This window comes from Schistocerca americana, chromosome 2, assembly GCF_021461395.2.
Source record: "Schistocerca americana isolate TAMUIC-IGC-003095 chromosome 2, iqSchAmer2.1, whole genome shotgun sequence".
In the NCBI taxonomy this organism is placed as follows: Eukaryota; Metazoa; Arthropoda; class Insecta; order Orthoptera; family Acrididae; genus Schistocerca; species Schistocerca americana.
The window spans coordinates 692,320,919-692,348,374 of NC_060120.1; the positions used below are offsets into that span (position 1 = coordinate 692,320,919).

General features: G+C 37.3%; 1 protein-coding gene across 1 annotated transcript in view; it reads right to left on the reverse strand.

Moving 5' to 3' along the window:
• Positions 1-27,456, reverse strand: part of LOC124596284 (dynein axonemal assembly factor 6) — a 62,251-nt gene that overhangs the window by 13,415 nt on the left and 21,380 nt on the right. The gene's annotated exons all lie outside the window — the stretch shown is intronic.

Sequence of the window (27,456 nt, forward strand, 5' to 3'; positions counted from 1 at the left end):
GTTAAAGACTGCGATGGAGCTCCGTATGCCACGGCAAACTGGCTGACACTGACGGCGGCGGTGCACAAATGCTGCGCAGCTAGCGCCATTCGACGGCCAACACCGCGGTTCCTGGTGTGTCCGCTGTGCCGTGCGTCTCATCATTGCTTGTACAGCCCTCTCGCAGTGTCCGGAGCAAGTATGGTGGGTCTGACACACCGGTGTCAATGTGTTCTTTTTTCCATTTCCAGGAGTGTACATTAAGAACAACAAAGGACCCAAGACTGACCCTTGTGGAACCCCATTCTTGATAGTTCCCCAGTTTGAGGAATGTGCTGATCTTTGCATATTATGAGAACTACTTATTTCAACTTACTGCACTCTTCCAGTTAGGTACGAATTAAACCATTTGTGCACTGTCCCACTCATGCCACAATACTTGAGCTTGTCTAGCAGAATTTCATGATTTACACAGTCAAAAGCCTTTGAGAGATCACAAAAAATCCCAATGGGTGGTTTTCGGTTATTCAGATCATTCAAAATTTGATTGGTGAAAGCATATATGGCATTTTCTGTTGAAAAACCTTTCTGGAAACTAAACTGACATTTTGTTAGTACTTCGTTGTTACAGATATGTGAAGCTACTCTTGAATACATTATGTTCTCAAAAATTTTGGATAAAGCTGTTAAGAGGGAGATTGGACGGTAATTGTTGACATCAGATCTATCCCCCTTTTTATGCAAAGGTATAACAATAGCATATTTCAGTCTATCAGAGAAAATGCCCTGTTCCGGAGAGCTATTACACAGGTAGCTGAGAATCTTACTTATCTGTTGAGAACAAGCTTTTAGTATTTTGCTGGAAATGCCATCACTTCCATGTGAGTTTTTGCTTTTAAGCAAGTTTACTATTTTCCTAATTTCAGAGGGAGAAGTGGCTGAGATTTCAATTGTATCAAATTGCATAGGTATGGCCTCTTCCATTAACAGCCTAGCATCTTCTAATGAACACCTGGATCCTACTATATCCACAACATTTAGAAAATGATTATTAAAAATATTTTCAACTTCTGACTTTTTGTTCGTAAAGTTTTCATTCAATTTGATGGTAATACTGTCTTCCTGTGCTCTTGGTTGACCTGTTTCTCTTTTAATAAAATTCCAAATTGTTTTAATTGTATTACCAGAGTTGCTGATTTCAGACATGATACACATACTTCTGGATTTTTAATAACTTTTCTTAATATAACACAGTAGTTTTTATAATGTTTGATAGTTTCTGGGTCACTACTCTTTCTTGCTGTCAGATACATTTCCCTTTTCCGGTTACGAGATATTTTTATACCCTTAGTAAACCATGGTTTGTTACAAGGTTTCTTACGAGTATATTTAACTATTTTCTTGGGGAAGCAGTTTTCAAATGCATTTACAAAAATGTCATGAAATAAATTATATTTTAAATTGGCATCAGGTTCACGGTACACCTCATCCCAGTCTAACTGCTGTAGGCTTTCCCTGAAATTTGCAATTGTTAAATCGTTGACTGAACGTACTACTTTGGAGGACTGTTTAGTATTGCTGAATGGAGCTATGTCATATATTGTAACTAGCTGTGCACCATGATCAGAAAGACCATTCTCAACAGGCTGAGCATTTATCTGGTTAAACTTATCTTGGTCTATAAAGAAGTTATATATCAGTGAGCTGCTATCCTTTACCACCCGAGTAGGAAAATCAATAATGGGTGTCAAATTGAAAGAACCGAGTAATACTTCAAGGTCATTTTTCCTATTACCCTCTTTCAGAGAATCTACATTGAAGGCCCCACAAATAATAATTTGCTTCCCCCTGTCTGACAGATAGCACAACAAGGAGTCAAAATTTTTCAGAAATAGATGAAAATTTCCTGATGGGGACCTATATACAGTTACAATTATAAATGTGCCTTTATTTAATTTAAGTTCACAGGGACATGCTTCTATATGTTTCTCAACACAAAACGTTTTTGTTTCTATACTTTTTGCACAATGATAACTTTTGACATATATGGCAATTCCTCCTTTCTCCATATTTTCTCTCATTACATGTGCAGAGAGTTTATATCCACTTACGTTTACCTTATCCATATCAGTAACAATGTGATGCTCAGACAGGCATAGTATATCTATTTCATCCTCAGCTTCTAAATCTTCTAAACAAACCAGAAGCTCATCTATTTTATTCTTTAAACTCCCAACATTTTGATGAAATATGCTTACATTATTTTTAGTTATACTTTTATGAGAACCTTTCCTTATTCTAACATTTGCAGTACTCTCCTGTCTGAGTTTCTCATTGTGCTTAGGCCTAGTTGCTATACCAGTGGTCACATGGTGTTCAGAGAGGCAGATTATGTCAACTGGGTTGGGTGACTTTAATTCATCAATGCAATTACCTAGGACTGAGATACAACTTCGTGGAGATAAAATTTCCGGTGATCGGTGAAAATTTATAATTGACAGCTGTGATTGGTGATCCAATGTGCTAGAATTGTGCTGTTTAATTTCTTTCCTAAACTGAAGATTTGTTTCAATCCTGACCTCTCGTAGAACTTGACATCTTTCAGTCTTACCTATCCTAAAAAAGGTGCTGCTCCAACACCTGTAACCACTGGTATTTTACCATTCATGGCAGTGCCTCCCCCCCTTAAATTTCCTGCTATTACCCCAGCCAGTTTCCCCTTCCCTTTCCTGTTGAGATGTAGGCCGTGCCTGGTATAGTCCCACCTACTGAGAGAATCAACAGGAACCACACCAATATGAGCCCCCGCACCCGACCCAAGCAGCCGTTCCAACTCCAAATTAACTCTCCCAACAGAAGAGTTCAAATGAGGCCGGTCATGGCGTCTCAGGACAGATACAAATTCAACATTGGTGTGTCTCGATGCCGACGCAATCTTTACTAGGTCACACTCTATACTGTACCCAGGATCTCTATCGATGCTGTTCCCTGGCCCTCCCACAATAACCATGGTGTCTTCCCTGGTAAATCCTTTACAGAGTGAACCTAAATCCTCTGTCACCTGATCCAGACTAGCACTTGGTTTGAAAAAATTTGTGACCTGGTATTCTGATCCTAATTCCTCCTGCAGAAGTTGGCCTACAACTCTGGCATGAGAACTGCCTAACAACAAAACTTTCTTCCTTTTCGATGGCTTTCCTACATTCTTTTTCAATTTCCTATTGAAAGTTTGTTGTGTCCTGTCTACACCTACCTCTGCTTGAGGCTCATCAGTTTCTAACTGAAGCAACAGGTCAAACTTATTTTTGACATTCACCACAAAACTGTCAGACTTAGTTCTAGGCCTGTTCCTTCTGCTACCTGTTGCCACTTCCCACCTCTCTTTGCCCTTCTCCCTCCTTAACCTGTCCAGATCTTTCCTAGCCTGATCTAGCTCAGCCTGAAGGGCAGCAATTTTCCCCTCCTGTTCCACTATCTTCCTATCTCTGCTGCAAATCCTACATAACCACTGATGAGCCTGATCCACTTTCCTGACACCCACGCCACTGCAGTCCCCCCAGTGAAAAAAACTACTGCATCCATCACACCAAATCCCGGAACTAACAATTCTATGGCAAGTCAGGCACTTCTCACTCATGGCAAAAATAATACTTTAGCTAGAATTAATCAATTAAATTACCGAAAATCAAAAAAGACGTTACAAGAATTAAGCCTATTCACAAATGTATATAAGCAAGTTTCTGATTTAAAATTCCGCTGTTTTTCTGAGACCTGTATTAAAATAATGAAGGTATACGCTATTTATTTTATATTTCACTCGATGGAATGAAGAAAAGGATAATTAAACGAGATACTTTAACTTTGATTCTCCAAAAACGTTACGAGAATTAGGCCTATAAACAAATGTATATAAGCAAGTTTCTGATATAAAGTTACGCTGTTTTTCTGAAATCTGTATTAAAGCAATGAAGTTATACGCTATTTACGGTAGTTTACTTATTTGTTACCGAGAAATTAGTTAAATTACCGTGAAACAAGGAACAAACACGTTTACAAAATTTAAGCCTAAGCGCGACTTCGCGAAGTTACGATCTTTTCGTGTTTTCTGAAAAAATACGCAAAGAAAAGTCAAGCCTTTAACGGCAAGACTAAATAATACACTAATGCATGGATTTAATTTGTTGTCGGCATTAATCTAAATTATATTCCTGTCTAAATTACTTAACTTTCTGGAAATGGTTTCTGGCGTCACTTACTCGGCGGCCATCTTGGTTAATGGCTAGTAGTATATTTATGTAAGTGGGGTTAATATAAAATAGGAATGAGGCAATACTGTAGCTAACAATACTTTGTAAGCTAATGGTATGAATGTTGGAAATTTGCCAAACGAAAAATATGGGTGAATAAGATTAATAACTCTAAGATTACTAAGGCCTATGAGAGCAAATAACATCTACAGTTACTGAAATCTGCAAATATTTGTAACAGACAAAACATACCAATAAACAGTTAAAGTGAGAAAACTGTAAGAAGGACATTGTAGGTGGAAGGGACATATTTTTATACGCTGGAAACAGCGAAAAGATTGTAATATACATCTTATGCATATTTATTTAATTGATTTTTATGTATTGTTGTATTTATCTTCGTTGACGTCTGTCTTCCATTTCCACTGTATAAGAATATGTTTTTATTTTCTGTATATATGAAAACGTCTGAGGTGAAAATGTCACCAGAACAAGTGGACCATTTTTTGACTTGGATATAAACTGTACGTAAACTTTGGGCCACAGACATTGATAGTTTATTTGTGTACATACACATATTTGTGTTTCTCTTAAGAATCAGCCAGTACATTTTCCTTGGTGTTTCAGCCAGTACTTGTACTTTCATTTTAGATATGTGTTGTCAGACTCATCCCAAATAAATACTGCTCATCAAATTCGTCATGCAACACCCAGTGTTGATGGAAAATATCAGTTTCTTTCCCTTTACAAACAAGATGATTTTTAAAGCAGATTTATGTTCCCATTCGATAGAGAGGACCCAGTTTAGTCTAGTGTGATATTCGTTTTCGAATTATAAAAATTGTAAACCATTCAGTACTTTATTATGGCATATATTTGCAGGGAGACCACACAAAAAATATAGAAAGTAGACATATTACCAGTCCCCTACATTTATGTCATGGAAACCATCTGTTTCATTCATAAAAATTTGCATCCCTTTGAAATAAATAAAAGGAAACCCATAGACATGACACAAGAGCTAATGGTGACATCCGTGTAACCGTTCAGAAACTGAACAAATGCTATCCTGGACTAAGAAAAATGGAAAGCTTACTATTCAGCAAATTACACTCCACTATGAGCAAGAACAAAAGCACATTTAGGCAAAAAGTCAACGAATTAGTATGCTCTACTCTGTTGATGAGCGCCCGAAGGCTAATCATCCTCATTATAACAATAATAATGGCTTGGGAAGATGTTTGGATACATGAGGTCATTTGAAGAACTTATATTTTTGTTGTCTATTGATATAAGCAAATAATATTGATTAATGAACCTAGCACTACTTAGTAATATAATGTTCTCTTTTCTTTATACTTACTTCAAGTATTTTTTATACATTTGTAACTATTTTATTAATTTGTTTGAATTAAATTGATTTTTTGTAGCATCATAGTACTTTAAGGTGTAAATGCTGCGTAACAGTATTTTAGAGCCAATGGGTCTCAATTATTTGCAGTATTAATATGATTGGTTTGCTGATAAAATTCCTTTCCCAATTTTAGTGTGTCCAAATGTTATACGAGAAAGGGTGAACCATTTGCCTCCGTTGATTTCTCTAATATACAGGATGTTTCCGTAAGAGCATGCACAAATGTAACAGGACATAGAGAATGCTTCACTGAACAATTTTAGGTAGGGAACCTGGGGTCGAAGAAGCCAACTTAAGGAGATATGGAAGTAAACTAGTCTATCACTTTGTCTAACATTACTCTTTTCCAGCTTATTTACAACTAACATGTGTACAAGTTTACATGCACTGTGAAACTGTTTGTTTACATGCACATTCTTTATTTCCTGCAAGGAAACAAGGAGAATAAGCCTGATTACAAGGTGGCTCTGTTGCATCTTATTTACATTGTCCATGGCAGAACGTGCTATGAATCAACGATAGATGCATTCATTACTCAGCGCTGTTCAGGGAGGTACAGTCCAATACGATGGAGCAGTACTGGTACAATTTCGCAGAACTCACTGACATGCACCTTGTGTATGAGGAAGTACGTTGCAATGCTCTCACTGAAAGGATGTACAAGGAATGATTTCCTAACAGTCATCATTCGTTAGCACGAGTGTTTATTGATCTCTATCGACGAATGTGGGAGATTGGTTCACTGGAAAGAAGAAACGAGAGACCTGGCAACAGAAGGACCACTCACACACCCAATTTTGAAGAGGAGGTGCTGGAACATGTTGCAGCAGACACCACTACAGGTACTCGTACTGCATGTGAAGTGGGTGCTGCACATACTAGCACGTGGCAAGTACTCCACGAACAGCAGCTGCACCCATATCACACACAACGAGTTCATGCAATGCTTGGGACTGACTTTACACCAAAGGTCGCATTGTGTCAGTGGTTGCTACAGCAATGGATTCATAGACCAGATTTTCTCCAGATTATGCTGTTTACTGACGAGGCCCCATTTGATCATGATGGTATTTCGAACAGCAGAAATAGCTACGTACAGGACGAGGAAAACCCTCACGCTGCTGTAGAGTCACACCATCAAGTATGTTTTACTGTGAATATCTGGGCCAGCATAGTAGGCGACAGTCTCATTGGGCCATATTTTCTACCTGGCCATCAGAATAGCAACTTGTACTTGAGGTTTGTGCAGAGTTCTATCTAAATTGTTGGAGAATGTACTGCTAGCTGTTCGTGAGAGGATGTGGGTACAACATGATGGTGCACCACCTCAGTTCAATGTGGATGCCTACAACCATCTCAATGCTGTATTCCTGGTAGCTGGATTGGAAGGGCAGGTCCTATTCCATGGCCTGCGAGGTCACCTGATCTGAATACCCTTGATTATTTCCTGTGGATGTATCTAAAATCACTTGTGTATGAGACTCCAGTGAGCACAGAGATGGAATTAGTTGCCAGAATTGTAGTTGCCTGTCATGAGATTCGAAACACACCAGGGATATTTGTCAGAGAGCGTCATAATCTTGTTCTCCAATGTCATGCTTGCACAAAGGTCGATGGCCGTCAGTTTCAGCACGTTTTGTAAGCTACAGTACAAATGGTATATTGATTGTGTCAATGAAGGTATTCGCTATTATCTACTTAAGCTGTCTTCTCAACCCCAAATTCCTTACCTCAAATTGTTCAGTGGAGCATCCTCTATGTCCTGTTAAACTTTAGCACAGTCTTGTGGAAACACCCTGTTGACTGTACACTATATTTGCATGATAATGTCCTACATCTTGTATATTCTATATATCATAACATACATGGGACCAAACAATAGTAAATTAATAAATATTAGTTTGCTAATACTTTCTTATGTTTGTTTTATGCCTGGTTTTTTTGTTTCATTTTTTTTTCATACACTTAATAATACATGATATTAAAACCACACATTTTTAAAGGAAAAAATCCAAGAACAACTACAGTGATTCCAATTCCACTGCAAGTACCTGTTTCTGACCTCTTCATAACAGTGCCTTGATTCACTGAAGTTATTTTATTTATGTTTCTGCCTTTTTAACTAGTCTTTACAGTAGTACAGAACACACACACGACACGGATTCGTTCGCTCTGCTGGAGAAGAAAATATGCCATCAATTAATCATCATTGATAAACTGGGAAAATCATACTTTGTTCTCATTAAATGCGTAAATGCAGTCACAGAAACGTTTATCTTTTCATTACGGTCATTCATTCGAGACGTAAATGTATTTATTAAGGTAACAGAACTAGGGCCTGGCCCATCATCAGGGTGGGGCTGGGGTGTATGATGTACCCTGCATACTAGTGGCACCTTCAGGACGTCAGCAAATTTGGACAATTCGTTATGTTCAGACTCATTTCACTGTATGCGAATCTGCATACCAGAGTAATTATTATTGTTTCAGCTATCTCATAGCGCCCCAATGTATTTCTTACTGTTGGAATTAAAATACAAAACATCTGTAGGTTGAAACCACTTTAACAACAGTTGTTTCTTGCGAAAGAACTTTCCCATCTAACTATATCGAAATAAGGAGAGCCAGTGGGCAGGTGTTAGTTCCCCAGCTGGGGGATATCCATGGTTTCTCTCCCTGTGCATTTGACCAATGAGATTTCGTTCTCCATGCATTTCTTGTTAGTCGACCGCATGTTACACAAATTGTATATCAATGGTTGGTTGTCTATTGATATAAGCTATTCAAGCAAATGTGGTGTAACACTTTTTTCTGTACCGGTACTTAATTCTCTTTCAACTAGTTAATTAACATATCAATGATTATATTACAAGTTTTATAAAATACAGGTGAATGAAGAAACATAAATATGGTAAGTATAGTTTTCTTTTTTAATTTTCCAACCTGATGAAACTAAATAGTCCCTGTTTTAACACGTTAGCAGGTTGTTGGCGATACCCACACAATCCATCATTCTTTTAAACATTAATCCTCACAGGGGTGGAATTCATATGCTAATCTGTTAGGATGCAACTCATGTATATAACTAAATATTAACTTTTTCTTAAACTTAAAAGATACCTTATTTGACTTAACACATCACTTCAAAACTTTTATATTTTCTGTTCTAAATACCTTTTTGTAGTTATACAATTTTTAAAATAAATGCCTATTGGGTTATATCTTTTACATCCAGTCACCATTTTAGCAAATAATTTCATATGTCATGAGCCACAGACATTGTATAACGTCTAAGTACATCAGACAGTAGCAAGCAGATAGCTTCATACAAGTCATCATTCCACCACGACAGATGTGCTCTTATGATGCAGCAGGGTTTCTAACAGTTATAGCAGTGGTCAAAAGGTGCAAGTATCTTACAGAGTTATAAAACCTAGTAGTCAAAACAGTGTATCTTTGAAAAGATATGTTATCTTTTGTGAATGTTGTGTCTTCAGTTAATTATTTGTGATTTAACATGTTTAATTTTTAATGTGAATTATGGTGTGAGCACAAAGTGATATAATATGTGAATATTGTTACATCTATTAACTGAATAAATGGCAGTGTAGGAACTGTATCAATAAAAAGAGTGAATCCTACTCTCAGGGGAAATGTGTTAAGTATAATTAACCACTTACCGATTCTGAGAAACAAGAAACATTTTATGACAATTCAGTTGTTTGAAAAGGGAGTTATTTTGATATTTGTGTTATTTTGATATTTTATAAATTTGTTTGTTTAATAAGTAGCTCATAAAAACTATTAGTTGTGATTGGTTCAAAAAAAGTGAGAATGGGTGGTGTAATATTTATATTGGAGCAGCCAATCAGAATGCAGTAAGTTCACGCTTATAAAGTACAGCTTTGTAAAGTCTAAATCAAGTTTGGAGCTCAGCCATCATCATGATTCGAGGCATACATTGGGAGCTCTGAGTACATGTAACAACTTTGCAAAATAATGAAAAAAACTTGACCATGGGGTGCTGCAAAGTGACCACAAACATGCGAGAAAGGTGAACACATGGAATACCTATTTTGTGTGTAAACTGTGACTTTTGAATTAGCGAAACTCTGTGTGACATATTATGCAAGTCGGGACATACATCTAGGTGAAATATGCCATTGTCAGGCCTCTGTACAAAAAGGGGGACACCACAGATGTCAATAAGTATCAGCCAGTATCCTTGCTTACAGCATTTTCAAAAATCTTCGAGAAAGTAATGTACTCAAGAGTGGTTAGCAATTTTAACAATAATGAGATACTTAGTAAATCACAGTTTGGATTTCAAAAATGCTGTTCCACTGAGACAGAAATATACAACTTCACTGTCCACATAATAGAGTCTTTAAATAGTAAAATATCACCAATAGGAATTTTCTGTGACTTGTCCAAAGCAATTGATTGTTTATAATAGATTAGATTAGTTTTTTGTTCCATAGATCCATGCTGTGGAGACCTTCATGGATGTGGAACATGTCAATTTTTTTATTTGAAATAACAATACTAATAGTATGAGTATATACAATACATCATTTCTTTCTATTAAAAAATTTGTCAGTGGAGTAGAAGGAGTTGGCCATTAGTAAGTCTTTCAGGCTCCTTTTAAACTGATCTCTATTTGTAACTAAATTTTTTATGTTTGCTTGCAAATTATTGAAGATGGGTGTTCCTGAGTAGTGGACCCCTTTTTTAACTAAAGCAAGTGCTTTTAAGTCCTTGTGCAGATCATTTTTGGTTCCTGGTATTGTATGTATGAACTGAGCTGTTTGCTGGAAAAAGAGATATATTATTTAGGACAAATTTCATTAAGGAGTAAATATACTGGGAGGCAATAGTTAGTATACCCAGTTCTTTGAACAGGTATCTACAGGACGTCCATGAATTTACTCCAGAACTAATACGTATTACACTCTTTTGGACTCTGAAAACTTTTGTTTGACTCGAAGAGTTACCCCAAAATGTTATACCATATGACATTATGGAATGAAAGTAGGCAAAGTATGCAAGCTTTTTCATTTTTATGTCGCCTATGTCTGCTAACACTCGAATTGCAAATACAGATTTGTTAAGGTGTTTCTTCAGTTCTGTGATGTGCTCCTCCCAACTGAATTTATTATCTAGTTGTAATCCCAGGAATTTAAGACTGCCAACCTCTTCTATCTGCTCTTCTTCATACTTTATGCATATGCTGGGTGGAAACCTCTTACAGGTTCTGAATTGCATATAGTGAGTCTTTTCGAAGTTTAATGTCAGTGAGTTGGCTTTAAACCATTTATTAATATCCATGAAAGTACCATTAGCAGATCTTTCTAGAACTACACTCGACATACTATTTATTGCAATACTTGTGTCATCTGCAAACAAAACGAACTCTGCTTCTGGCAGTGTAACTGGTGAGAGATCATTAATGTACACAAGAAAAAGCAATGGCCCTAAGATGGATCCTTGTGGGACACCAAATGTAATTTCTTCCCATTCTGATCATGACAGATGACTTAATTCACTAGTCCCTTGTACTGACACCCTTTGTTTCCTGTTAGTGAGGTATGACTTGAACCATTTTGCAGCAATGCCTGTGACATCATAGAATTCTAATTTATTTAAATGGATGTTGTGGTTCACACAATCAAATACCTTTGACAAATCACAGAAAATGCCTGCTGCTTGTAACTTGTTATTTAATGAATTAAGTACATTTTCACTGTAGGTGTAAATAGCCTTTTCGATATCAGAACCCTTCAGAAATCCCAACTGTGTTCTTGATAATATGTTATTTGTGGTCAGAAGGTTGAGAAGCTGCCTGTACATTACTTTTTCTAAAACTTTTGAGAATGATGGCAAAGTGAAATCGGTCTGTAATTTGATGGTATCTCTTTATCCCTCATCTTGAATAGAGGCTTAACATCTGCATATTTTAGCCAGTCTGGAAATGTCCCAGTTATAATTGACTGGTTACACAAGTAATTTAGAATTGTACTAAACTCACAAGAACATGCCTTAATTAACTTTGTTGATATTTCATCATACCCACTAGAATGCTTTGTTTTTAAAGATTTTATTATGGAAGTTATTTCTTTTGGTGAAGTGAGTGACATATTCATGTACCTGAAGCTATTCGTAAATGCTAGTTTCAGATATTCAAGGGCATTATTTCCTGATCCTGACAACCCCATTCTATCAGTAATGGATATAAAGTACCTGTTAAATAGATTTGGCACACTATGCCCATCGGTTACTAATGTGTCATCTACCCTTAATGCTATTTGCCCCTGTTCCTTTCTGGTTCTACCAGTCTCCTCTTTCACTATATCCCATATTGTTTTTATTTTGTTCCCTGACATTGCTATCTTATTCTTGTAGTGCATTTGTTTATATGTCTGAATTACTTTTTTTAAATATTTTACAGTATTCGTTGTATTTAGCTAAATTATCAGCATTGAAGCTACTCTTGATCGACAGATACATTTTCCCTTTTGTCTTACAGGAAATCTTTATTCCTTCTGTAATCCATCGTTTTATTATAGACTTCTGTGTAATTTTAGTAACTTTTAGAGGAAAACAGTTTTCAAACATGGTACTGACATTGTTCATTAATGTGTTATATTTTTCGCTCATGTCATGGGCACTATAAACATATTTCCAGTTCATATCTTTGAGCAGTTTTCTAAAACACTCAATTTTTGGTTGATTGACTGCTCTCCTGTACTCAGATTTAGCAGTCTTGATAATCTGCTTAGAATTTACATCTAAAACAAGGAGCTGCATGTCATGATCTGATAGTCCATTTACTACAGGTTTTATGATATGATTTTGTTCCTTCGATTTATCTATAAAAATGTTATCAATGGCTACCCTTGAGGATTTAGTGATCCTAGTTGGAAATTTTACAGTGTGTGTTAGATTGAAAAACAACATTACTAACTGCAGTAAATGTTTACTGGAAGATTGCATTAGAAAATCTGTATTAAATCACTAGCAATCAAAATTTCTTTGTTTCTTCCTATTAAATAAGCCAAAAGAGCTTCTAGATTATTTATGAATAGATTATAATTTCCTGCAGGTGCTCGGTAAATAGTTACTATTATATATGATCTGTTATGGAACTCTACTTCTGTTGCACATGCTTCTAGATGCTTCTCTAGACAGAATTTGTTAATGTCAATGTTCTTGAATTTATGGCAGTTTTTAATAAATGAGGCAACTCCTCCTCCATCCATATCTACTCTGCAGAAGTAGGAAGCAAGCTTAAATCCTGAAATGTCTAACATATCTATACCAGCGGTCACTTGATGTTCAGAGAGGCAGGTTATGTCAATTTGGTTAGATGACTTCATTTCATCACTGCAAGTGGGTAATTCATCAACTTTATTTCTGAGTCCTGGAATGTTCTGGTGTAATAAAGATAACTGCTACTGCATACTAATGGTATTATAACTGCTTTGGCGAAAATGTACTGGCAGTTTCTGATTAATTTCTATTAAACATTGTTTAAACGGGGGCTGTATGCTAAAATCTGACTCCTGTTCATCTGTTTTCTCACACTGAGTGTGTCTGTCAATCTCTCTTTAAACTCGTTTTCTTTCCCCCTTCCCTATCCAAAAAAAAAGGCATCCTTCTGACACCTCTGACCACTGGTATTTTACCACTTGTGACAGTGTCCCCCCTTAAATTTTCTGCAATCAACCCAGACAGTTTTCCCTTCCCTTTCCTATAGAGGTGAAGGCCATGCCTAGTGTAGACCCACCTATCGATAGCATCCACAGGAATCAAACCAATATGGGACCCTATATCCATCCTAAGCAGCCACTCCAACTCCAAGTTCACCAGCCTGGCGGAAGAATTCAAATGAGGCCAATCATGGCGTCTCAACACAGCCACAAATCCCACACTCGTATGCTTCGTTTCTGATGCTATTTTCACCAGGTCACTCTCTATGGAATATTCAGAGTCTCTGTCAATGCTATTTCCCGGACCATCCACTATAACCACGGCATCCTCCTTGCATAAAGAACCTACATCCTCTGTTACCTGACCCATATCTGCACTAGGCTTGAAAAAGTTTGTGACCTGGTACTCTGGACCTAGATTTTCCTGCAGTAGTTGGCCAACACCTCAACCATGGGAACTACCTAACAACAGAACTTTCTTTCTCTTTACTAATTTCCCTACCTTTTTCAAGTCCTTGAAAGCCTGTTGTGCCCTTTCTACAGCTTCAGCTACATGAGGCTCATCCGATTCCGACTGAGGCAACAGGTCAAATCTATTTTCAGATTTATGACAAAGCTGTCTGATGCTCTCCTTTGCCTGTTCCCCCTATTACCTGTTGCCACTTCCCACCTCTGTTCACTCTTCTCCCTCTTTGACTTGTCCAGATCTTCCCTTGCCTTGTCTAAGTCAGCTTGAAGAGCTGTAATTTTTCCTTCCTGTTCCAGTATTTTCCTATCTCTACTACAGATCCTACAATACCACTGGTGAGCCTCATTTATGTACCCATTTCCCACGCCACTACATTCGCCCCAATGAAAGAAACTTCAGCACCCATCACACGACACCGCGGAACTAACGATCCTACGGCATGTCACACACTTCTCACTAATGGAAAAACAGAAATCGTATAAACTGATTTAAGTACTGACTAAAATGTAAACAAAGGACCCTAGAAACTATTAAGGCAGGTATAAATAAATTGAAAGAGTACTGAATAAAGAAACTGGTGATTACATATAAGTTTAAGTCACTGTTTACTTACGATACGCGCGCGTGAAATTAAGCCTAAAATCCGTGCTATAAGCGCGAGAAGGAAAATAAACTTCTTACCCCATTTAATCTTCTTTAACACTTCAGTAACAGGTCCACGAATGTAACAACACTTATATTAAATTTATACCAACTGGAAACATTTACCTATAAGTTAATTCACTGCTTACTTACGATTTGCACGCGTGAAATTAGGCCTAGGATTCGTGCTACAGGTGCAAGAAGAAATATACGCTTCTTACCCCGTTTAATCTTATCTTATACTTCACTAATTTAACAACACTTAGACTATATTTATAACAACTATAAACGTTTAAAAACAGCTTAATAACAATGCTTTTTATAATTATTTATTGCAGCAAATACTAGAAGAGTCCGCGTCAGTGCAGGGTTGCCAACCAGTTGTGTGAACCATGACATTATGTTACAGAAATTACACTTCTATGGTATAAATGGAATAGCATACTTTGCATACTTCCACTCTCTGATGTCATACAGAATAATATTTTTGGTTAACTCAACATTTAGACAAAAAGTATTCACTCCTCAAAAGAAAGTGGTTAGAGTAATGTGTGGGGTTCATAGTCGCACATATTGTAGCCATCGTTTTTAAAAGATTGGGAAGTCCTATAATAGCCTCACGGTACATTTACACACTAATGAAATTCGTTCTCAACAACATGGACCAGTTTAAAAACAACAGTGATATTCATGATTATAATACCAGAAAAAAGAAAGAATTGCACTATCCGTTAATCAGTCTATCTTTGGCACAGAAAAGGGTAAAATATGCTGCTATAAAAATTTTCGACAAAGTAGCAGATGAAATAAAATGTCTGACAGACAGCAGTAATAGCTTCAAAAATAAATTGAAATCATATATCCTTGACAACTCCTTCTATGCCATAGAGGAATTCTTGAATAAGAATAAATAAATCTATAAATATAGTATATGCATTTTGTGCCATTGAAGGGAGTGGGGTAAATAATATAAATATTAATTTCTAGCTCTATATTGTAAATTATATATATTTTAAAAAATCTTGTTTCGTATGTGCATTTCTTGTGCACTTGACACGTTCTACATCATAACGGCTATCGTGCAGTGCAATTGAGCAATGGAACACGCAACCAACTAACTCTAAATATTCAAAGAGATCGATTTGGATAATACCAGGCGTGTTTTTTAAGTATGTACCGTTTTGAAATTTAAAAAAAGACGTGCTAAGATATCTCAATAATTTTATGTTTACATGAAAGCCTGTACCTTAATCTACTTTCTACATAATTGCCGTGAATATTGAGGCACTTGTCATAACGTCGTACCAGTTTTCGAATACCTTCCTCATATAGGTCTGCCGCCTGACTTGTTAACCACTGCATCACCACTGTTTTGACTTCGTCATTGTCTTGAAGACACTGACCGCCCAGGTGTGTCTTCAAGTGCAGGAAAAGATGGTAGTCACTGGGGGCAAGATCGGGGCTATATGGAGGATGATCTTGAGTCTTCCATCGAAAAGATGTGATGAGGTCTTTGGTCTGATTCGCCACATGCAGACTGGCAAATCGATGCCCTTGCTCAACTTCCATGGACTGTTGCTTTGATTCTGGTGTGACATTGGCCACCCATGTTTCATCGCCATAACAATTTGGCTTAAGAAATCATCACTGTCGTTGTGGTACCGCTCAAGGAAAGTCAATGCACTGTCTAAACGTTTGGTTTTGTGGACATCCATCAACATTTTTGGTACCCAACATGCGCACAATTTTCGGTAATTCAAGAGCTCGGTCACAATGCCATACAAAACACTACGAGAAACATTAAGAAAGTCATCCCGCAAGGAGTAAATCGCAAAGCATCTGTTTTCTCTCATCTTATTGTCCACTTCCTACGCCAAACTTTCATTAACGACCGAAGGACGCCCACTACGTTATTCATCATGCACATTTGTGCGGCCATCTTTAAATGCTCTCACCCACTTTCTTACCATTCCATCACTCTGTAAACTGCACAGATCTCACGATAAATATCGATCGCTTTTAGGCCTTTACCACTAAGAAATCTCATAACAGCCCGTACTTCACAGTCGGCAGGACCCACGGTTATCGGAGGCATCTTAAACACTCGGTACACAGCGTAAACAAGGAAGAATCAGACTGTAATGGCGTCAGTGCGTAGATTAAGGTACAGGCTTTCATGCAAAAATAAAATTATTGTGATATCTTAGCACGTCTTTTTTTTTAATTTCAAAACGGCACTTACTTATAAAACACGCCTCTTATTAGAGCGAGCATTCTGACAGAGATAATTCTTTTTGTAATATTTTTGGTGACAGGGTCATTTAAGTACCATAAGCTGGCTGTTGTGAGTGCATTGTGTCCAGGAATTAAAAAGTTGTAGTAGTTCGAAACTGTGATCGGTGACATTTTTGAAAGAGGACTGTGTAGCACAGTGAGAGAATGGCAGTATGATATAGTACTTGAGAAAGTGAAAAACGATATCAGATGCAAAGGAAACTGTATATTTACGTCGGGAAACGAATGGCGGACAGCAAGATGATGGAGGATGCACAATAGAATTGGACAAGATAGCGACAGATGCAGTTAACAGGCAACGCAGAGGAAGAGTGTCGAAGTCAACATATGCATTGCATCGGAGACCTGAAACTGGTACAGCTGGAATCCATATCCACAGGGACAAAACTGGAAATGCATTAAATGTATTTCATTTGTTGCGTGCTTATGTTAAAAGACTTGCAAGGATGGAAGGTAATGACAGTTCCATAATTATGAAAGGAAGTGATGAGGTTCAGTTTAATGTGAGTGCCAGTCAAGCAAGAACTCCCGTAAAAAGACAAGTAGAAGATTAATTAAATACTACTGTTTCAGTTGATAATGTATCTCACTTATCTTCAATTGTGGGAGTACAGTGGGAACAGAATGTTTCAACAAATGTAATTATGGAACATAGTTTAAATTTTGGCAGTAATCAACTGTACAATTTGAGTGACACTCGTTTGTCTGATGTTAGTCCATTTAATATAAGTTGGTTGGTTGGTTGGTTTGAGGAAGGAGACCAGACAGCGAGGTCATCGGTCTCATCGGATTAGGAAAGGACGGGGAAGGAAGTCGGCCGTGCCCTTTGAAAGGAACCATCCTGGCATTTGCCTGGAGCGATTTAGGGAAATCACGGAAAACCTAAATCAGGATGGCCGGACGCGGGATTGAACCGTCGTCCTCCCGAATGCGAGTCCAGTGTCTAACCACTGCGCCACCTCGCTCGGTAAATATAAGTGAACAGGAAAGTGTGGAAGGCATGATGCTGGACTTGGTCTGATGCCTGTTGAGAACACAAAACAGGAAGTAGCATGTGGAGGAAGTACTGTCAGTTTTACTGAGGTTAACAAAAATTTTACAAGGGTAAATAAACGTTTTGGTAATATTGATCAGAAAATTGAAAAATATAATGAAATAAAACATCAGTCTAGTAGTATTAATGGTTTAGGTGGTGGGCTTAAGAAATTTAAAGCTGAAAATCAAGCTGCTGAATTAAAGAATGTGTGGGGGAAATATTTGAAATTGTTTGACACTAAGGTGGATGAAATTCCTCAAATTAAGAAATTATTAAGAGATTATTAAAAAGGTTACTATTCGAAGCCAGCAAGAAGTAGATGAAGCGAAAGGGAGTTTACATAAAACAGAGTAGAAAGTTGCTGCAGAAGGAAGTGTTTGTGCAATGAACAAACAGCTTTTGACAGTATAATTCATATTGAAAGTAAAAACCGTTTAAAATCTGTGAAGTCGGTGTCTTATCACGTCACAGTAATAGAAACTGATACAGGTCAGCTGACCAACCATATTGAAAGTGTAGAAACTAGCATGTGAGCTCGACAACAGGTTGTCTAAAGTAGAGCTTAACATTAGAACAGGCACTAACAGTGTGGGTTGTCATTTGGAGATGGAATCATATGAAGTTGCTCTTATTACAAACAGACAAATTTTTACGATTTTATCTGTCAGGAAATGTACATCCCAAAGAATTTCGGAATGATTTTGAAAATGTGTTTGTGGACTGATCGACAAAAGTCCGATTTTATTACGTCGAAATCTTTAGGTGAAGCTGTAACATGGGGTATTACTATTGCTGAGCCGTAGAATTCATGAGAAAAGCTTAAGGAAGCCTTTCTCATAGAATATTGGGGTAAACGGATGCAAATATAGCTGCAAAATAGTTTCTGGTCAGGTGAAAGTTTTACTCCCAGAACGGAAAGTCTGAAAAATTTGCTTTACTGTAGGTTACTAACTTATCATATTTGACTAATAAATAAGAGCCAGAGCAGATAATTATGGTACTTGGTTGAAAGTTGCTCATGCACTGGAGTAATAAAAAAATTGCTGCTCACTTATATGACATTAACAAGTTTATAAATTACCTGGAAAGAGCTAAAAAGTTACAGCAATAGAAGTAGCAAGCAAATGGAAACTTTAGGCTCCTTCGAAGGTGGAAACGAATCAGAATGTAAATGTAGACAGAACAGGGGTGTTCTGTAATGAAAATAGGTGACGAGCTGGGAAATGGCGCAATACTGTCACAAGTAGACCAATTAACAGAGAGCAAGGGTCTATATATAGACCACATGATGATGATGAGTTTCAAAACAGACAACAGGTGGAAGTAGGTGTAGGAAATGAACCAGGATCACAGAGTATGGAAAACTAGACCCTGTCTCTGAAGTAGTTAGCATTTGCAGAATGGGTGACAGTAATTTGAACCCATTAGGCATACTCTTTGTATACCCTAATACATTAGTAATGAAGTTCAAAGTAATTACAGTAGTGACACAACTAAGGCTAATGAACTTAATGAAGTGAATATTCATGTTTAATGGGGAGTTGAGAGAATTTTTTAGTAGGACAGAACGAAGTAAACAATGCAGTACAGACAAAATGGTTTATGGTTTAAAGGAAAATGGCGAAGCACTTGATATACAGTGTTGCATGTGTAATGAAACTGATGATGAAAGTTATCAGGAAAAAGAAAAGAACACATACAATGAGTGACTGTAGGCCCTAGAGATGCAAAGGGTGAAGGAAATATTGAAGGCAACTATTGAAGATTTGTGTGCAAATATGGGAAATGTGCAAGCAGGTGATCACCACAATTGGAGGCCAGTCAGTTACCAAGAATATAAAGAGTTAGTAAAAAATTAATTATTGTGAAAATAGATGAGGTAGATGTGGAGCAGTATTTTGATCTGCCATTGGTGGGCAGATTGACAAATAGTGCAAGGGTGAATAGTGAGTGTAATTTCGCAAATATGCGTTTAATTTCCAGACAGAGAAGGTTTTGATAGAAGGGAAAATGTAGATGATTTACTGGAGGAAGATGAATTACATAATAGTAAGGAAAAGACAGGATAACCAGTAATTGGTTTGAGGGTACAAGGTGAAGGAGTGCTTTGTTTAGCTGACAATGGCTGTGATGTTTACCTAATTAGGAGGGACTGATAATAATGTCAGTAACTGGTATCCAAATAATTGTAGCCACTGGAAAAGTAAAGAAACCTGTTAAACATGCAGTGGTGTTACCTATTAACATATTAGGTTTCCAGTTGCATCAAACTTTCTGATAATTTCTGGTTTGAGCATTGACATGTTGAGTGTGGTAAGCTTCTTTAATAAATATGAAGGGATATTGGATTTAAATCCAGATTCTGTGTTTTTGGAAATAAAGGGAAGAAAAGTTACCATAACATTTTTCCAGGAAAAAGAAAATAACAAATAAAGAAAGTGAGAATATTTCTATAAGGTATTGCAATGAAAAGGACTTGGTTATAACGAATATACTGAAGAAATGGAGATGGGTCTAGAGGAATTTCTGGCAGTAGAAATTAAAATAGAGGAAAAAGTAAAAGATATTCACAAATTAGACGAACACCAAAAGAGAGAATTGAAACAAATTTTGTTTAAACATAAAAATGTGTTCTCAAATCATCCAGATTTAATAATAGACCGTGAATTTATGTTATGGTTAAAAAAATGCACAGTTCGTCAAAAACATTATACCAATTGCTGCATGGCGTGAAGAAGCTGTAAGGGAGTAAATTCAAAATATGCTTAAGTGAAGACTGTTGAAAAAGTTGTAAGCTATACAAGGTGAATAATATGAAATTTCCATCGCAAATACTGCAGAATCGCAAAGGGATATTGCTGTGTGGTTTTCACGGAATGGATTGGTAGTCAGCGGCTCGTATTGTTAGCCAGTAAATGGATTGCAATAATATTTAGAAAGAGTATTTTTGCGCAGACTTATACCTTTTAAATGGAACAATCCCTATTGACATTAACAAACTACAGGTAGGATAAATTAGAATATCTGTGGTGTCTGTTGCAGAATTCTAGTGCGAGTCGTTTACAAGATATCGTATTTTGAAACGTTTCCTCACTGTCACCTTATTTGCGCCGTTCAACCTGCATAGTTGCTAGAAACGATGTTGTTATGTTTGCTTACAGTGTGCTTGTGTGTACCTTGAGAGCACTTTGACTTGCTAGCCTATTAGTGTGTGATTGTCCATGCAGTAGGTCGAGAGTGGACGATAGGACTTACCAATGCAGAAAAAGCCAGCATGCTCATGGTGTATGGAAAGTGTAAGAAGGAAGCAATTGGTTCCTGTAATACATATACCGCGAGATAGCCAGAAGATTCAACTACCTCGGCAGTTATTTATGAGCCTCTTCAGCCAGTTATGTGAAAGTGGTAGAGTAACACGTAGACAATGTAATAGAAGGAAAAAAATGAGGACAGAAGAGGGGGATATTAATGTTCTTGCTGTTGTTGCAGTTGATCCGTACATTAGTTCCCGCGCAGTCACACCAGGAAGTGGCGTGAGTCTGGCAAGTGTCCTACGCATTCTCCATCGACACATGTTCCATCCCTGGGACATCTCTCTCCATCCTCACTCTAGATATATTATGTCTTGTTTAGTAATGAAGTCACATTTACTAGTCATTGGCAGGCAAACTGCCAAAAGGAAAGGAAACAACCAGTAGTGGTACAGGGTCTCCCTCCATCACGCGCCGTACAGTGGCTTTCGTAGTATCTATGTAGATGTAGAAGTAGAAGATACACTATTGGTCTGTTGACAATCCCCGTTGGTTTCGTCAAGTGGAATGTCAGCGTTCAAGGAATGTAAACGTGGTGTAGGACAGTGAACCATCACCTCATAACTCCGTTTTTCATAGACAGAGCACTGAATGTGCACAAATATTGCAGCCTCCAAACAGACCATTTCCACGGGTGGTAGAAGAGGTCCTTTGCAAACTAGGAGGAATCTGTTGTACTAACACGTCTGTACAGCCCATAGTGAACGCGGTATTACAGCATGTCTTCACGAATTGTTTCCAAATCGTTGGACTGGACGCTGAGGACCTGCACCTTGGCCAGCCAGTTACCTGGATTTGAAGACTGTAGACGATTTTCTGTGCAGAAAGCTGAAAGGCGCTGTCTTCTAGGACATAACCAAATACATCCCATGTTACGCAACGACGTAATACTGCAGCCTGCTTGGACATCTCCGCTGAAATGCTAGCATGTGTACAGAAGTTGTTCCATACCAGACTAGAAGCTTGTACTGCCGCTGCCAGTGATCATTTTGAACACAGGCTGTGGTCATCAATTGTCTCGTTACTGGTCAGAATCCACATAACTACCTTATGCACTTGTGTTCTTTAGAGTGTGCGCCAAGGTATCGTACAATTGTCGGTGTGGGAACTTTTAAAAATATGATATCTCATAAACGACTCGCACTAGACTCCTGTAACAAACACCACTGACATCCTAATTTCCCTACTTTCAGTTTGATAATGTCAATAGGCATTGCACAAAAAATGTAAGTATTATTACACTCTGCTGACTGGCTAGCAATACAAGCCTCTGATACCAATCCATTCTGTGCAATCCGCATGTCAGGAGCACTTTCCAATTTCGTAATATTTGCAGTGTAAATTTTAGGTGATTCACCCCATAAAATAATCCTCTAATTGTCGTAATTCAAATGACGTATCTGTGAGGTTCGAGTTAGACACTGTGTTGTTGTGGTCTCTAGTGCAAAGACTGGTTTGATGCAGCTCTCCATGCTACTCTACGTTGTGCAAGCCTCATCATCTCCAAATAACAACTGCAACCTACATCCTTCTGAATCTGCTCAGTGTATTCATCTCTTGAACTCCCTCTACGATTTTTAGCCTCCACGTTTCCCTCAAATACTAAATGGTGATCCCTTGATGCCTCAGAGCGTGTCCTACCAACCAATCTCTTCGTCTAGTTAAGTTATGCCACAGATTCCTCTTCTGCCCAACTCTATTCAGTACCGAATTATTAGTAACATGATCTACCCATATAATCTTCAGCATTCTTCTGTAGCACCACTTTTCGAAAGCTTCTATTCAGTGTCTATTGATTTAAAGAAATTTGGTTCTTTAAATGGCTATTGGAACCTACCATTAGCTAAGGAATTGAGGAAGCACACGTTTTCTTGTTTGAAAGTTGATGTTACCAGCTCAATGTTGTACCATTTGGGCTCAATATTAGTGTTTGTGCTTTGTATGAGCTACATCAAAGGTATTGGGTGATGAATTACTAAGGCATATAATAGTATATATTGACAATGTTATAATATACAGATTAACTTGGCAAGAACTTTGCACGTTGTTGCACAAAGTTTTAGAATCAATTGAAGAGGGGGAATGAAATTAAAATTAGGTAAAACTGAATATGTAAAAAAGAAATTGAAATTTTTACAATATATCATTAGTGCCAAAGGAATTCTTCCAGAGCCTGGAATAATGGAAACTATAAGGGAATTAAAAGTCCTGTTGACAGAAAGAAACTAAAAGCTATGTTTGGTTTGTCTGGTTTCTATTTTGTGCCAGGACAGTTATTTAATGCTCCTTCCTTAAGGAATCTGTTGACGAAAGATTTACCTTATAAATGGAGAGCAGAATGTGAAACTGCAATTGAGTGACTTGCAGAGACTTGTGTAACAGTGAAGTACTATATTGTCCACACTTTACTAAGCCTTTTTTTTAATGGCAGGTGCATTTGGGATTCCTGTAGAAATGTTCCAATTAAATAAGGAATTGGACAATATGGTACACAAACCCGTAGCATTTGGAGTAGATCTTTACAGCAATTTGAGAGAAATAATTGCATCTCAAAGCAGGAGACATTAGCTATAATTTTCAGGTTACAGATATTTAAACAATACTTACTGGGGCACAAAGTTATTGTCTAATGCGATTTTATTACAAATCTACAAACTTAATCATCCAAGGTTAACAAGGTAGGCTTTATATCCACAATAACATGATATCAAAGTAAAATATATTGAAGGATCTCGAAATGTAGCCACAGATGCCTTATTTAGGAATGTAGAGGATACAAGTGAAAACGAAAATTCGTTGTTGTATAGGAAAGCTGTGCACATTTTTGCTGCAATTATGAAGAGAGGTGAGGACGATCAACATAAAAAGTTTTGCGAAGAATTAGGGTGGGAGCAGAGTCAGGATGATAAATTAGTTAAAATTTGCTTAGGTGATCCTGCATATCCCAAACTAGCTGAATATCATCAGATGTACAAGGGGATTTTGATTAAAAGGAGAAAGGAAACTGAAACCCAATGGAAAATTTGCTTTCCTGAGCAGCACATGCATCCACTTATTGACTGTGTACAAAAACAAATTGGACACCATGGAGCAAGGAAATGTATAGCAAAACTTAATGATATGGTCATATGTAGCAGCATGTGGTGACTGTTGCAGAAAAAAGAGTAGAACTGGGTGACAAATATCAGAAATAATGAATGAAAACATGATCTGTAGTAGACTGTAATGTAAACAATTTAGAGCAAACTTTTTAATATGATGTTTAAAATTTAATTGTTAATATGGGTCCATTCACAATGTATGGATGGAATGTAATGTCTGCTTTTTATAGGTAGTGAAAAATAATTTGACAATTGTGACATGTAATATGCAATATTACACATGTGCTTGAAAAAGACAAGTCATCGAAATTAGCTAAATGTACAATTTAAATAAATATTGTCTACATTAGGGACTACTACAGATAATTTTTTCTTTTGTTCAGCATTTGGAGGCTGTGGATACCCATAAAAACAAAATTTTATGACGTCAAAAAGTTAGAGCTAACAATAAAATAATACAACGTCAAATGTACAACTTAGAGCCACAAAATACATTTGACTCAGTCACTGTTCACCTTTTTGCTCCACTACTTGTATCTACAAGAGGGTGTGAATATGTTTTTGTGCTGGTAGATGGACTACACCCTTTGAAAAATCAAATACTGAAGTATTGTTGAACAGGGGTATAGGAAAGGGGCCTCGTCGAAGATTGCGATGGAATATTATCAAGCCAAGGAAGATCTAAAGAAAAGTAATCAGTCCGCAGCTTGTGGTCTCGCGGTAGCGTTCTCGCTTCCCGAGCACGGGGTCCCGGGTTCGATTCCCAGCGGGGTCAGGGATTTTTCCTGCCTCGAGATGACTGGGTGTTGTTGTGTCGTCTTTATCATCATCATTCATCACCATTACGGTCGGAGGAAGGCAACGGCAAACCACCTCCACTAGGATCTTGCCTAGTACGGCGGTGTGGGTCTTCCGTATCGCTCCACTACACTCTGTCCAAGAGTATGGGGCTTGGGTAAAGTCAGAAAATGAAAAATCTGACAGCTGATCGTTCTGAGCCCTTTTCAGGCTCACATTTAACCCTCACGTAGAAGGCATAACAGCAGCCAAATAACAGCTGCTACAAGATATATGCAGTCAAAACCAGTGCCAGGTACTGTGTATGCAGGAGACACACATAAGATGTGGCAGGCACAGACAAAAAAAGAGACAAAAAAAGAAAAGAAAAGAAAAAGCGGAATGCACCTCACCATTGAAAGACCACATAATAAATATGGAAGTACTATTATTGGTCTCTGATCCTATCCATAGCATTTACTGAGGAAAATGATGTCGAAATTCTCACTCTAGAAACAGCCAGCTGTACCATTTCACCACTTTAAAAACCACTCAGAGCGCAATTTATGGTTAATAAACAATTCAATTTTCATAAAAATGAGTGCAGCTTGTGACTGGTGATTTCAAAAGCCATAGTAATCTATGGGGCTGTGATCATGAAGATAACGATGGGGTGGCAGTGCAAGAATGGGCAAATAAGGAACAAAAACGGAAGTGGAACAAGAACAAACCCATCCCTGTATGGACATAAACCACATTCATAGCGACTGGAGTCAATGAAGAGTTTCCTTAGAACATCAAAGTTACTTACTACCACTGCCTAAAATGCAGGATCCTACTTTGGAGGAATAAGACTTCCATTTGGTTGGAAAAGAGTTTCTGAAACTGCCTCCAAGGCATGGTAAGGAATGGATGACCAGGAAATATTTGAATAGGCTGAGATCAGGAGTGGGTAGATCAAGGTTTAATCTGGCAACATGGGGCTACACTACATAAAGCAACATTAAGTGTGATTGCGGAAACGTCCTGAATATCCAGCACATGCTTCAGTGTTGACTGTGTCCAGTCTCCTATATTGCAGAAGACCTCCATCAAGTGACAGAAAATGCACTGTTTCCAAATGTTGGTCAAATACTATATGATATGTTAACTGAGTTCCTATTTATGTTTCTGACACAAGAATGAAAATAGTGTAGAACAAACTGGAAAAGTTTACTTTGTTGCAGTAGGACATACCAAAAGCCATATTATCAGACAGTGGTCCTCTATTTATCTCGAAAGAGTTTAAGTAATGTTTAGAAATCAGGAATATTGAACATATTAATATTTCAACACACTTCCCCCAACTGAGCGATTTATAAAAGAACTTAACAGATTTCCTAGGACATATTGCTACAGAAAACATACCACATAGGCACAGCATTATAAAATTTTGAGGAAGTAATTAACCACCTGAAGAATGAGACAACAGGTTTTGCTCCATATGAGATAATGTGTGGAATCAGGCCTAATAATCTGTTGTTTCATGTGGTAGAATTTCTGGTTATTGATGGTGTGGCTTACAAAGAGAAAATAGTTCAGAAAAATATTAAAAAATGGGCAATTGAAAGAAAGAAGCAGCGTAGTTCTAGGACGCCTCAAATGTGTTTTCAGATTGGTGACCTAATATTAGTCAAAAAGAGAGAAAAATGAAAACAGATAACGTCAGAAACTAAAAAGTTTACTGATCAGTACAGGGTCAATTTTCGGTGATTGAGAAATCGCATCCTAATGCCTATAAATTGGAATATTGGAAGTCAGGGAAGCATTAGGACATTAAGATTCAAGAAAATTATTGATATAAAGAAATGTGTACGTCAAGAATAGGAACTGGGGGTAAAAACCTCAGAGGGCATTGCACTCTTTGCAGTGCCAGGTGCCTCGTGATCACCCAGTACTTGAGTCATTGGCTATATTTCTTATTTTTCTTATCATATTGTTAGTTTTCTCCTTCTGTCATCCTGAACTTTGTCATCTTTAACTTTCTTTTCCATCAGGAGAAAAGTAGAGGTATTAGGTGATGGTGTTCTGTGGAAGCTGAGTACCGACACTGAAATTAAATTCTGAGTAAAGAGAAATATTAAGGGAATTTAAAGAGTGTAAATGATATTTTTTTTACTTTTAAGGAAGTTAATAGTGAAATTAGATAATGTGATGTTGTAGTGCTGAAGAATGGATAGAAGATATTAAAGTGATGGGGGTAAAGATTACTAGATCTGATATGCAAATGAAGTGGTTAGTACCACGAAATTAACAGTGGCATGATGTGGCAAAAACTATATTAACTAATATTTATTTTTCAGGAAGATACTCTGTAAATTATTGGTTTTATATGGAACTACGTTTGCATGAAAGTCGCCATGTAACTGCGACTGTAATTGACCTTTTTATTTTCTTTCTTCATTCTTTTCTTTTTATAAATGTAAGCTATATATAT